The sequence below is a fragment of the Poecilia latipinna genome, unplaced genomic scaffold (assembly GCF_001443285.1).
Source record: "Poecilia latipinna isolate Pla-1442-1.1 unplaced genomic scaffold, P_latipinna-1.0 Scaffold116, whole genome shotgun sequence".
Lineage (NCBI taxonomy): Eukaryota > Metazoa > Chordata > Actinopteri > Cyprinodontiformes > Poeciliidae > Poecilia > Poecilia latipinna.
In genome coordinates, this window is record NW_015112732.1 from 324,434 (window position 1) to 337,089 (window position 12,656).

Sequence of the window (12,656 nt, forward strand, 5' to 3'; positions counted from 1 at the left end):
TCTTGGAGTCATCCCTCTCTCGCCTCATTTGAACTGAGAAAGTTGTTTCCAAACTAAAATAACCATAACCTCCCAAATTCTTTATCCAATTTTCACATTGTTTTGTTCATTACAACGGAAGACATGCAGTTATAACACAGGACACTGTCAGATTAAAAATACAAGCTTTCATGGTGAAATACTTTGTTTTACACTCCTTAAGAAAGACAAACATATGGGATGACATATTTATAAATGAATACATTTTCTACTTTTACAAGTTTGATTGTTCGTTTGAATGTATTTTGCTCTAACACAGATCCCTAGCTTTCCCTACACACCAACAACTATAATTTCTGTGTTGACCACCTTTCATTGTTTCCTCTGAGGGCATGATAAGCCGACCATTATTTTAAGTTGAAGTAGCTCCGGTCAAAAGATGAGGGTGAAGCAGCGGAAAAAGGAAAAAAAAAACACACGCCTACTCTTCGAGACGAGATGGGAAGTTGAAGACAGATGGAGTCACACCATCTCTAAACCTGACAATCTAACCCATCCTGTCAAAGTCCTCGAGCTTGAAACTGTTAGCCATAGAGACAACTCTGGCAACAAATCACTCCTTCTTGTTGCAACTTCCCATTGTCTCTTTAAATCTATGTTACTGTGAAACCTTTAAGATCGAAGAAAAACAAACATTAACAAAACGTTAACATTTTGCTGACTGCCAAACAACCATAGCATACGATTTACTTCAATACTGAACCAGTTATTGAAACCATAGGCTGCACAAAATGTGGACACAGTTGCTTGCTTTGTGTTTGGGTCTTATGCGAGCCTAGAGTGAGGAGAGACCAATCCAATATGGCGGCAACATTTATAATGTCGGTGAGTTAAACAGGGGTGTGGTCAGGTCTAGGAAATGGCCTGTCGCCAAATATGCCAACTTTGTTGCCATAGTTAGCAACTTTATAGACTTGACTGACTTTTTTTTCAGAAAATAAGCCAATCTGACAACTTTGTTCTGTTATTGGGGACTTTCGCGACAATATGGGAACGAACCAAACGTTCATCTGTAACTGTCCTGACTGCACAAAGTGAGTCCTGCTATGATTAGCGTAAACTGTTTGTCCCATGTTATGCTGGTTTGTGCATCAACAATTTGTGCTGCTATCATTTTGAACATATTAATAAATGTTAATAAATGTTTCCAGAGGTCATCAGAGGTCAACCAGCCAGTTCACATTTACAAAATCAAACAAGTTATGGTGTCATTCAACTGCACTAGACCAGAGGTCACCAGAAATCAACTTATTCCTGCAACAAAATCGTATCTGCTAAAATATTTGTAGCACAGTTGTTTGACAATAAATGTTCTTGATTTTGCAAATGTGGACTGGCTGCTTGACCTTTGCTGACCTCTGGAAACATTGAATATCTTTAAAATGGTAGCAGCACAAACGTTGGACACCAGTTTAATTTAAGGGAACTTAACTCAGGCCTGACATTGTCATCTAAAGATCCATCCCTCTAAGTTTCCACATTGCAAATTAATAACATACAAAACTGAAAAACTGCTTTTGATCAATGCTTTCAATATTTGCATCTCCAACTCCTGGCTGAGAGTGAGATTGTTTTAGAACAGCTACAATCAACCTGCTACTAATAGAAAAATTGCAGAAAGGAAAATTTCCCTAAAGTTTTTGCAGTACATACAGCAAACTCTGAGAAAACTAAAATCCATCTAATCTTATTTGACCTCAAATTCGTGTCTTTGAGGAATATTTCTTTTCTTTTTACAAATTCTTTCATTTCGTTTGGCATTGGCTGCCATTCTTTCTTCAACACAAATTACCTGAAGCAACAATGCCGTCGTTAATCCCATTTCCCAATTGTTGGAGGTGAAGCCGTAGATATTGGAAGAATAAGTGAATCGCATCCTTTGGCGTGCACACACAGTTTCATACATCTTCTGTTACATCATAAAGCTCAGCCAATGCAGCGTGACCTCCTTATCAGCACCCTGCATTACATTGCAGGTGTGATCAAGAATCTGAAAATTAATCGGAGATGGTTATGACTATGATTATGATGATGGTGTATAAGGTAAAAGCTTGCAGAATGGCATTTGCTGAAGTGAAAGAATGACTTTATGTTTGATATAGACAGAATGAAGATGTTTTAAATGACAAACTGCAGTAACAGAAGGAAATTATAATAGCAAACAATGTGGGCGGATATGATTAATTCTGAGCTGGAAGGAAGAAAAACAAGAAACTATACTTTTTGTTGCATTACACTTTAATCTTTAAGTTGGTGATAAAAAATATATTTTATATACTGTTTTGTTTCATTCTGAACTATGACCTTTATCTAGCCTAATGTATGATGCCAATTATAGAGCCACTAACACCTCAGCGAATGTGTAGGTGTAAGGGTCTGTACTTCAGGGCAGTGCTGTGATCACAGTAAATCCTCCACATGCATAGAAAAATCAGTGTTCTCTGACAGTGCCAAAGTACTGTGAAAACTGAACATTAAATGTTATTAAACCATTCCAGGATTTTCAAATACTCCTTTTAAAAATCTGAGCAGATGTGTTCAGGAATGATTGTCATGTATTACATTTGTATTTGTTTTATTATGCATCTCAGAGATTATGCAGAAGAAAATAAAATAAAATCAGCATAAAAAGAATGAAACAAAATTAGCACGTCAGTTTAAGCCATTTTTGGAAATTCTAGGGAAAGAATATGAAAATGACTGCATCAAACTACATCTTTGAAAAGCAGGAGTGGAGCCTCCTGCGCAACCAACATGAATACATCAAGTGGTTTCTGGACAGTAAGTCAACAATAAAACACTTGTCAACTATTGTACACCTCATTAAACCAGCTGACCAAATGTGCTGAAACTCAGCTTGGGTTGCTAGGTAACGGACTGCACTTGGCTGGTGTTACTAGGTAACGGCACAGTGCCTGTAGATTTTGACTCAACAATTGGGAGGTTTTTGAAACTAATAATTTTCCAGACACCAAAAAACATTAATTTCCAAACAACATCTGGATGTTTTTTAAACACGTGTTTTTTTTAGAAGCAGCAGAGACCCAAATGGAAGAACAAAAATGTGCAAAATGTGAATTTTGAATATGAAGGCCTCTTTAGCCCAGTCCACAGCCCATACATTAACTGCCTGGAGTGAGACTTGACAATACAGAAGGGGCTCATGTCTACCCAGGACGGGTTTCAAAATAATAAAGGTTCAAAAATCAAACTTAGATACTGTGGAATGACATTTTTGGAAACCAAGATTGGGCCAAGATTTCTCCACAGTGATGTAAAAGACTCAATGCCAGTTGTTGCATTTTACTCAGGTTATCTTGGTCTGGTATTTAAATGCGTTTTATGATCTGAAACATTTATGTATGATAAAAAAAGCAAAAAACAGACAAAATCTCAATACAGAAACGTTTATTGAACATCAAGATATGAAGTCTCTGAGAACAGCAAGCATCTCGGTGGCACTTTATTTCCTGATTCATGAATAAACAATATAAGTTAAGAAATTACTTGTATTCAGACAACAAAATTTTATGGTTTTCCTCATAAAACATCGTTGGATCGTAACTCTTTCTGTCCGATACGAGTCTCAGAAGCACGGACCACCAGCTTAAATCCCTAAATATGTCACTGTGTTATCAGGAGACTCTCCTCTGGGCCGCCCGGCTCTTTCAGCTCACAAGAACGTAATCAATCTCCTTTTTCCTCTCCCTCTCCTTATGTGGCTACTTTCCTGTCTGCCGTGCATCAGCAAGATATGAACGTGAATAAATCATTGAAGTGTATAAAGCCACATGATTTTTATGTAGTTTTTACTTTGACATGTTTAACTTATGTGCATAATTGTGTGCTGGGACGTATGGCCGATAAGGAAACATTTTGAAGGTTGAGAGAGAAAAGAAGTTACCAGATGATCTGATAAAAACAACATTTGGTCCATGTTGACAACAAAAGTCAAGACGTTTCATTGTGGCATTTTAACGGCCAATGAAAGCTCTACATCTGCTCCCTTCTACTACGCTTCATATATGTCACAACTCTTAGCTCGCATTATAGTCTTTACCCGCTGTACCATTTGGCATTCAGTGTGACTGCTGCATATACATCCCATCCTGAATGTTAAACAGGTTTGATGTGGAGCTTTTATTGTAAATAATTTGGCTCAAACTTCAGGGTCAGCCAACCAAAGAGCATCTACTTTCTCCTCATATGAAGACCTGCTGTTCCTCCAGCTGCCCGGCTGCCTGCGTTTGAAACGGGCGCCATCGGAGCAAACAGGAACACCTTCATTCTCAGAACAATTACCCCTCATCTGTGTGTGACTGCATATAGAGGTTATTGAGTTGGTTGATAAATCAATCTTTCTTTGGAAGGAACCTTGGTCCAGGATGCAAAGTACATTGTTAGAAAATCGGTCTCTCGTGACTCCTAACTGGAAAGATTTGGCTGGACATTTTCCAGGGTGTCCGTACATCTTTAAAGGGGATTTATTGTCCAAAATAAATATTTTGGAGGTTTTTGTACTTCCATTTGGGTCTCAACTGCTTCTAAAAGCAGTCCAATCACTTAAAAACCCCATCAAAATGGTTTTTGGTGACAAGTTACAGTTTTTGGTGTCAAAATGTTTCAAACAACTCCCAATCGTTGATTCACTTTGAAGTTACCTAGTGTATTTCACAAAACTGCAATGGAAACAGTTTTTATTTTGCATGTGATCAACAACCAAATGTTACTACTGGTGGAAACCACAAAGAAGAAGACAGGAATTGGTAGAAAACTGATGGAGCAGCATGTTTTCTAATGACTCATTGCATGAACAAGGTTATTCATGTGATTTTATTGTATTTGGGAACATTGAAATTGCAAAATTGTATTTTTATAGCATTGTATATTGAAAGATTTGTGCATATCTGTAACGGAAACATAGCTACTGAGGAATCGCCTCATTGCCAATTCTCTGCAGAATTAAACCAGCCACTTTGGAGGATTATGCATCATGAATGTCCCATTTTAGGTAATTTCACAATATTCAATATTTTTACCTGACAGATGTCCAAACTTTGAGTAGGCCTCTCCGAAGCTTCCCCCTCATCCCTCTGCTTGTTTCAGCCTTTTAGAATCTGATTGAATCAGTGTGTCTGCATAATCCAAGTTAGCATTAACTTAAATGGGACTTATTTATGGAAAATTCATATTATACATATTTTTGTACTTCCGTTTGGGTTGTGAATGCTTATAAAAAAGGTCCAATTACTTAAAAATGTTTTATTTGGTAATAAGTTCATATTTTCTGGTGTCTGGAAAATAAGCAGTTTCAAAAACTTGCCTAATGTAACGTCATAAGTCAGCAGGCATTGACCGTTACCTAGCAACCCAGGCAGAGTTCCAACTCATTTAGTCAGCTGGTTTTACCACTGTATGCACCGTACAATGGCTGCTGGAAAAGACAAGTGTTTTGTTGTTGACTGATAAAACAGAAACTAATTGGTGCATTCTTGTTGGTTGTGCGGGAGGCACTACTTCTGCTTTTCAAAGATGTATGGTTGTATAATTGTGCATCTGTTTACTGCCGTTTTCACGTGAAAATGTAAACGTTGATCTGGGGTGTGCGTGGCCAACAGCGGCTTATTTGGATTTAAAGGGATCCTAAAATGGCTCATAGGTAGAAATGACCAGACTAAAATCTTATTTTCAAAGAATGTTTTTGTACAAAAAATGTGATTAACATGATTTATATTACCCGTAAACCTATACTAACCTGTTCAACAAAGCAAAACAAGCCACCTTTAACAGATGTGTGTTTTTCAGCTGAATTGTATGGGATTAAACGTGTAAAATGTTTGATTTGAACACAGAAATTGTATTTTAACATGAGTGCACTCATTTGAAATCTACTGAAGCAACAAGTTTTTTCAGTCCACCTAGTATTTCCCCTCTAGTTGCTGCGTTTAATGAGTGTGCTTCTTAAAACATGAACTGAAGGCCAGAGCAGGCTGCATGCTCAATAAACACACACTGCATGATTAAAGCCTGGCAGTAGAATACTAATAGTAAACATAATTAGGAAATTTAAGCCGAGTGTTGAGGAGGGAGTGGCCCGGTGGTGAGTCACTTACAGGTTTGTTAGCCTGACCTTGGGATGTCGGAATAATTAGGGACCTAAAATTAACTGGCAAGAAAATTCCAAGAAGATTAATTACCAAAACCACAGTAATACCAGCTGTTTTACACACAGTAGACACAGCTCACTTACACGGTTCATACTTCCAGTTAATTCACTGTAAGCTGCCGTCTGGATCTCCCAGGACAAAATTTTTTTTGCAGTATCTGTTATTTTCTCGCCAACAGCTGCAGATAGCCCCTGCTCCAGGCCACGGGGGGGAAGCAATTACACCCTACAGCGCAACATTCCCTCCACAACAATGCTGGACCGCAAAGATTTGGGACATTTTTATATATATCTTTTTGAGTTGCAGAGATTACTCCACCTCTGATGGCCCTGCAAAACCAGCATTTATGATGTTGCGGGGGTGAAAAAGCCCTTCCTCGCTGCGGTGCTGGATCGGGCTCCGCGACGTGCCTTTGGAAGACATCTGCCTCGAATCAGAGCTATCGGCAGATCGCAGGCTGACGGCTACGACGGCATGAGACAATCACAGCTGGGAAATGAAAAGTGCTGTGAGGCAAACAAACTCCATTAAGATACATAGCAGCATGAAGTACTCGATGGACACAGATGTCAGAAAATATTGATTCAAATGGTCAGTTTTAGCCTTTTTTTTTTTTATTTTTTTTACAGTGCTATAGCTTGAGGAATAATCCCCTTTAAAAAGAAAAGCCTCAATCCCTGAGCTAATTCAAAATGATGGAAATGGCTTCACTAATCTGAACCATTTTGTTGATTGTTGAGAAACTCTTTCCTCCATTTTTCACAGAAGAAAAAGAGCGAAGCTAAAGGTTATCTTGTGGAAAATGATGCAATAAAGCAAATATTGACAACTGCCATGCGATGCAGTTTTACAGTCAGAAAGGCTGGTGAAACAACAGCAGACTCAAAATATAGTTCCTGGCAAAAATATCTGGAGTTTATGTGATAAACCAGCACAGTAAGTAAGAAAAATGCAATATTATTTTTTTTTATGAATAAAAATCCAAAAGCTGTGGTGTGCATGTAGGCTGAGGACATTTATATTACATTGTGCTCTTCTTTCCTGTTAATCATGCTTGTGTATGCGCTGGTCACACCCTTCCTCTTGCTGACATAGCCTGTAATGAATGCTAAAGCTAGTTAGCAACGCCATTGGTGACAGCAGATGAATGGTAAGCTGTTTCTCCACTATTAGCTCATTTAGCAGCCCGCACACAAGCCTAACTGACAGCGCTGAGACCCTCTTCCTGTCTCTGATTGGATGTTTTTGACTGGGAGTTGTGCATATCTGCAAATGGCATTAGGACCACAAGGAGGATTTATTTCACAGATTGTCTCATTTTATACTTTCACAACATAGTGAGAGTTTACAGAAATATATAAAAACATTTTTATACATTTTTAATTAACACCTTACATTTTGTTGTTGCAAAGTGACAAAATGTGATTAACTATTGGCTGTGTGGATATCTCACCCCTTCACGCAGATTTGAACCCAACATCTGTGAGAAGATTTGCAACCATTGATTAGCCAGCAGACAAACTCGGCCAGATTCAGCTGACTGACCTAGACCGACAGAGACAGGTCGCGTGTCAGACTCCGTGTCTCTTTCAGTCAACAAGCTGGAGCTGCAGGAGGTTCACTGCCTGTGTGAAGAAATGTTTACTCTCATCTTGCATCCATGCAGGTTTGGTTCATCAAGCTGAGGGTAAGTTTTCAAGCCCGAACTGTTGACCTCAGCCTGAGCCTGAACTAGCATCCTACTGTATACAAAATACATCATCACGCAACTACGTCACATATGATGGGAACTGATCAGCGGAATCAACGAGCACGCAGCTTTATAATTCCAAGTAATTGAACAATTAATAACTGGTTTTTGATTAAAAATCCCTAGTCTGATGCCAGAGAAGTAAGCTAGAAATATTTTAAAAAAAGAAAAAAGTCAAATGACTGGGTAATTTTGTCTGATTAGGTGAGGCTCCTTCCTTTTATTAACTACTTGGTCTGCAGACAAATCCACTGGAAACACATCAAAATAGTTTTTGGGGTGAATAAAGCAGGTGAGCTCTACTATTTCTATATAATATCCAGCCAGCATCATATCATAGTCTTGTTGATGGCTACAAAAACATATTTTTTTGTTTAATTTGCTAAGGTATTAGCTAAAATAAAGGTAACTATATGTAGCTAAAATACCTAATCATTAGCGAGGGCTATGCATGTATGATTTGATTCTTTTCCATCCATTTTCTGTACACCCTTGTCCCTTAGCGGGGTCTGTAGGGATGCTAATAACTATCTCCAGCGAACGTTGATTCTTTTGAAGGAGAGAAAATTAACAGCCAGCCTAAACTAATGCACCCAATTTTTGTTTTTTTAAATATGGTTCAAGTTGCTTGTTGTATAATCAGTGCACTCATCGTAAATAAATAATTAAATCCACTAAAATAATGATATTCATGCCTGTAGAGAGTCTATGCAAACTTCTGACCCCAACTGTAAGCACCATCAAAAACGGTTTTAATTGGCTGATTTTCACATTAGTGTGTATTTTACACTATAACGTTAGATAATGGTCCACTTTACTCATCAAATGCATATTTTCTGCCCAGTAAAATCACAGATTTATGAGCAAATGGGAATAATACACAAAGATAAAAAAAATCCCAAAACAAATCTAAAATTATGGTTTCTCTACAGCAGAGGGTACAGACATGGACCACTTGGCACACTGCCCGGGGTGGCATAATCAAGAGGGCAGCCTGAATACTCAGTTAATGTTAAATGAGGACATCCCTGTGAAAAATATATTTAATTGCAAAAATTGAAGCACTATATTACTGTTTTCTGAGGAAATCTGGAAAAAATCTGATCATTTCTAGTTCAGAATCCAAAACACTTAAATCAAATCTAACCCAAATCAATCGACGATGACTACTGCTGGGTTTAGCTGTCAAGTTGTCAACGTAATGCACTAAATCTAAACATCTATGCGTGACATATAGAAGAAAAAGGGATTCAGAGCTTTGTTGCCAATTATCAACACTGAATTAGATAAGGTTGGGGAAAAAAGTTTTAATTTAAAGAAACATAGCGAGGGGGAGGAAAGTTGATAAGTTATGCTAGTTTGACTTTGACAATCTTAACATTTAGATGTGCTGTGGAATTCTGTGTGTTTTGGTTCAGGTAAAAAACAAGACAACCCACACAGCAACTCTGATACATCATCAGCTGCGGTAGATTAAATTGTCTAATTTAAACAAGCTGGCGCTGCAGCAGGTTCACTGAAAATGTAAAACTGTAACATGCTGAATATTCTTTTCTATGTGTGGGAAATGTTTGCGTGTTTTTTGGTGGTTAATCATGATACATTAATGACGTTATTGACGGTCAGTTTCTATGGAAACGAGTCTGTTTGTAGCGTAGCAGAAAGAGACAGCAAGAACAAAGTTCAATACGAGTAATTTTGAGTTATTATTCAATGTTTTTCTGCGTTAATCTTCCATTTGTTGTGGCACACTGCACTAAATTAATAATACTACCATCTCCAGCTACCTACATCTACAACGTGGCAGCGCGGCTATGCATAGCAAATGAAAGAATCGGCTTTTTGCCCTCCTATGTTGTGCGAATTTGCAAAATTTCCAGATGTAAACAGTAATATGCAAAGGGTTGCTATTTTGGAGTACACAAAAGTAATATAACTGTCAGTTGGAAGGTAAAATACTGAGTAATCTATCAACTATGTTCATATTACATTTTTATGTGATCCTCTCATAGTTCCTAAATGTGCACCGAAGGACACATCTGAAAATCAAATCAAAACAAACCCCACCAGGTAAAATTAGCACATTTCGCTGGGGAGGGGCGTCTCTCCTTGTTGTAGCCATGTTGTTTTTTCTGTGCCGGGGAGTAAAAATGACATACAGTATCCTTCTGCTCCAGCTGGCTGGCTGCCCAGCGGGCCCAGACGTCCTCTATGATTAGTCAAAAGCAAGAAATGCAATTAAAATGGCAGGTAGCTGCTTCTTCTCGTTTCACAAACGGGAAAGAGATGTGAGGTGTCACAGGCTGTGACGCATCCGCCGCTGCAGAGTTTCTGTCTCAGCAGGGTTAGGGGAGCCGCGCTTCAGGAGAGCTGCGCCGTGTTTACGCTCATTTCGGCTGGGGGGAGGGAGAACTCCTTGTTATCTCATCTACAAGTCAACTAGATGATTAAACCCAGGAACAATGAGGGTTTTATGAAGCTCGCAGTGGATAACTGTTAGATGGCACAGTTACCAGCGATTAGCCCAGGACCAAATGAGATTTGATAATGACTTTACCCTCACTGAACACAAGATTACAGTTCTTTAACACAAGAGTAGGAATCAGCTTTGTTTGCCAAGTTCTGCTCTAAAGTAAGACATTTTTTTAAATTTATTGTAAATACAGGGTTTATGAAGGTTTCCAAACTCACATTTAAGGGTATTTTCACAACCGATAACCGGTAGATAATCAGTTTGATTTGGGACAAAATTACAACATTTGTCACATTTTCAGATGCTGTGGTTCTCTTTCACACTGCACCGTGTCAAACAAACCTTTTGAAAAACTTGTTCCCCTCCTTGCCTGTGGGGGCACCGCACCAAGAGCCACTGAAAGAAACAACACAAAAATCTCAAAGACCCTTCATTCTTCACAAAATGTAGAACAAATAGATTTGCATCAGATTTTAACGGTTGTAGGATTTTTCTTGTTTGTTAAAGACCATGAGTCATTTCTCTTTCTAGTTCTAGATACTCACATTTATTTTTGTTGTATTTACCCAGAATGCCCTGTGCGTCCACTTTCTGCTTTTGGAGTAAGACAGTATCATTGACCATTGGAAATTAACTATCATTATCAGCTAATTTTAAATGTTCTGCATCTTATTTTTTGGTAATTCAGACAATTTATCTCAAATAAAAAGCTAAGAACTGATGACTGCAAATACAAATTAAACATTGTATCAATCTGCTACTTTTCTAAGCTCCTGCGGAAACTTGCTGCACTAATTTGTATAAACAAAGAAACTTCTCATCTTGTGAAATAGTCATGAAATTTGGTAAACACAACGGCAAAAATGGTTTTTAAAATAATAAAAATAAGCAAACCCAACTTTTTGCAGCCTAATTATCCACTGATGGACTCACACCAACTTCATACCCATCTGTTCCTTTACTGTTAAGATTGTCCTATGAGGTTAAAACCTGTTGAAGGCAGTGTCTGCAGAACAGCATGAACATCACATCCATGTTGTGTTAATTTGACAAGACAGCAGCATCCGTCACCATAACCTCCCATCAAGTTCCCCATTGACAAGAGGAGGAAGCGGGCCGGTGTTGTTGGAATGCATTATCAATGGTGAGCTGAAATCAATGCCGACATCCCTCAAGCTGGTAAATGACTTTCTGGTTGACAGAGCTGCACTTGGGGGGCTCATATCTATAACCAGCGAAAGCTGTCATTCCTTATCTGGGTGCCAGAGCCATCCATTAAACCGCTCAACCTCTTTACCTAATTTAAAGGCGGTTTGCCTTATGAGTGTGCCGACTCTGGGTTTTGTACACAACCACATCCTTTAATCGAAGCTCTGTCTTTAGGTGCTGTGATAAATAAATAAATAGAAATAGAGAAGAATAGAAAGGAAGGTCTTAAAGGTGACCTATTGTGCTTCCTTGAACAGGTTACAAAACATGTTCATTACACTTTTTGCACAAAATCTTTCTTAGGTGATGAGATTTTAATCTGCTCACTTCTGTCTATGTTGCACAATGGCAAATTAGGACCATTGTGTTTATTTATATACCTTTTACATATTATATATATATATATAAATTTCCAAAGATTTTGAGATTCATCTCAGAAATCTTCAATAAAATACATGGAAATTTCTGAGCTTTTAAAATAGCAATTTTTCAACTCTTCAAATTCAGAAATTTCAGGAAGTTTTTTTCTTTAATATTTCTGAGATTAATCTTAAGATTTCTGAGTTTTTTGTGGAAATTCACTCTTATCATTCTATAATTTGCCCTAATATGCCGTTGTAATTCTGAGCTCCTTTCAGAACGAGCTGTTTTAGGGCATCTTGTCACTTTAAATTCAAATAAGCACAAATTTGAAACTATAATTAGTGTGGAGCTTAGTGATGCGAATCTCTCTTCTTTATCATTGTCCTAAACAAGTGGGATAATTTTACAAATTGGAATGTTTTTTAAGAGCATTATCTGTGTTTGTGGGCCTATAATTTGTGTGACAGTCATGGTCATAGAGTTACCCAAAAACTAAGTAAATAATTCTTATTCACTTATATCGTTATCACAATGCTACTGCAAAACATCAAGATAAATCTTGAAGTCCATATCGCCCACCTCTGTTAAGTCAACAAAACACCTGTCTTTTCCAGCAGCCATTGTACAGCACATACATCAGTAAAACCAGCTGACC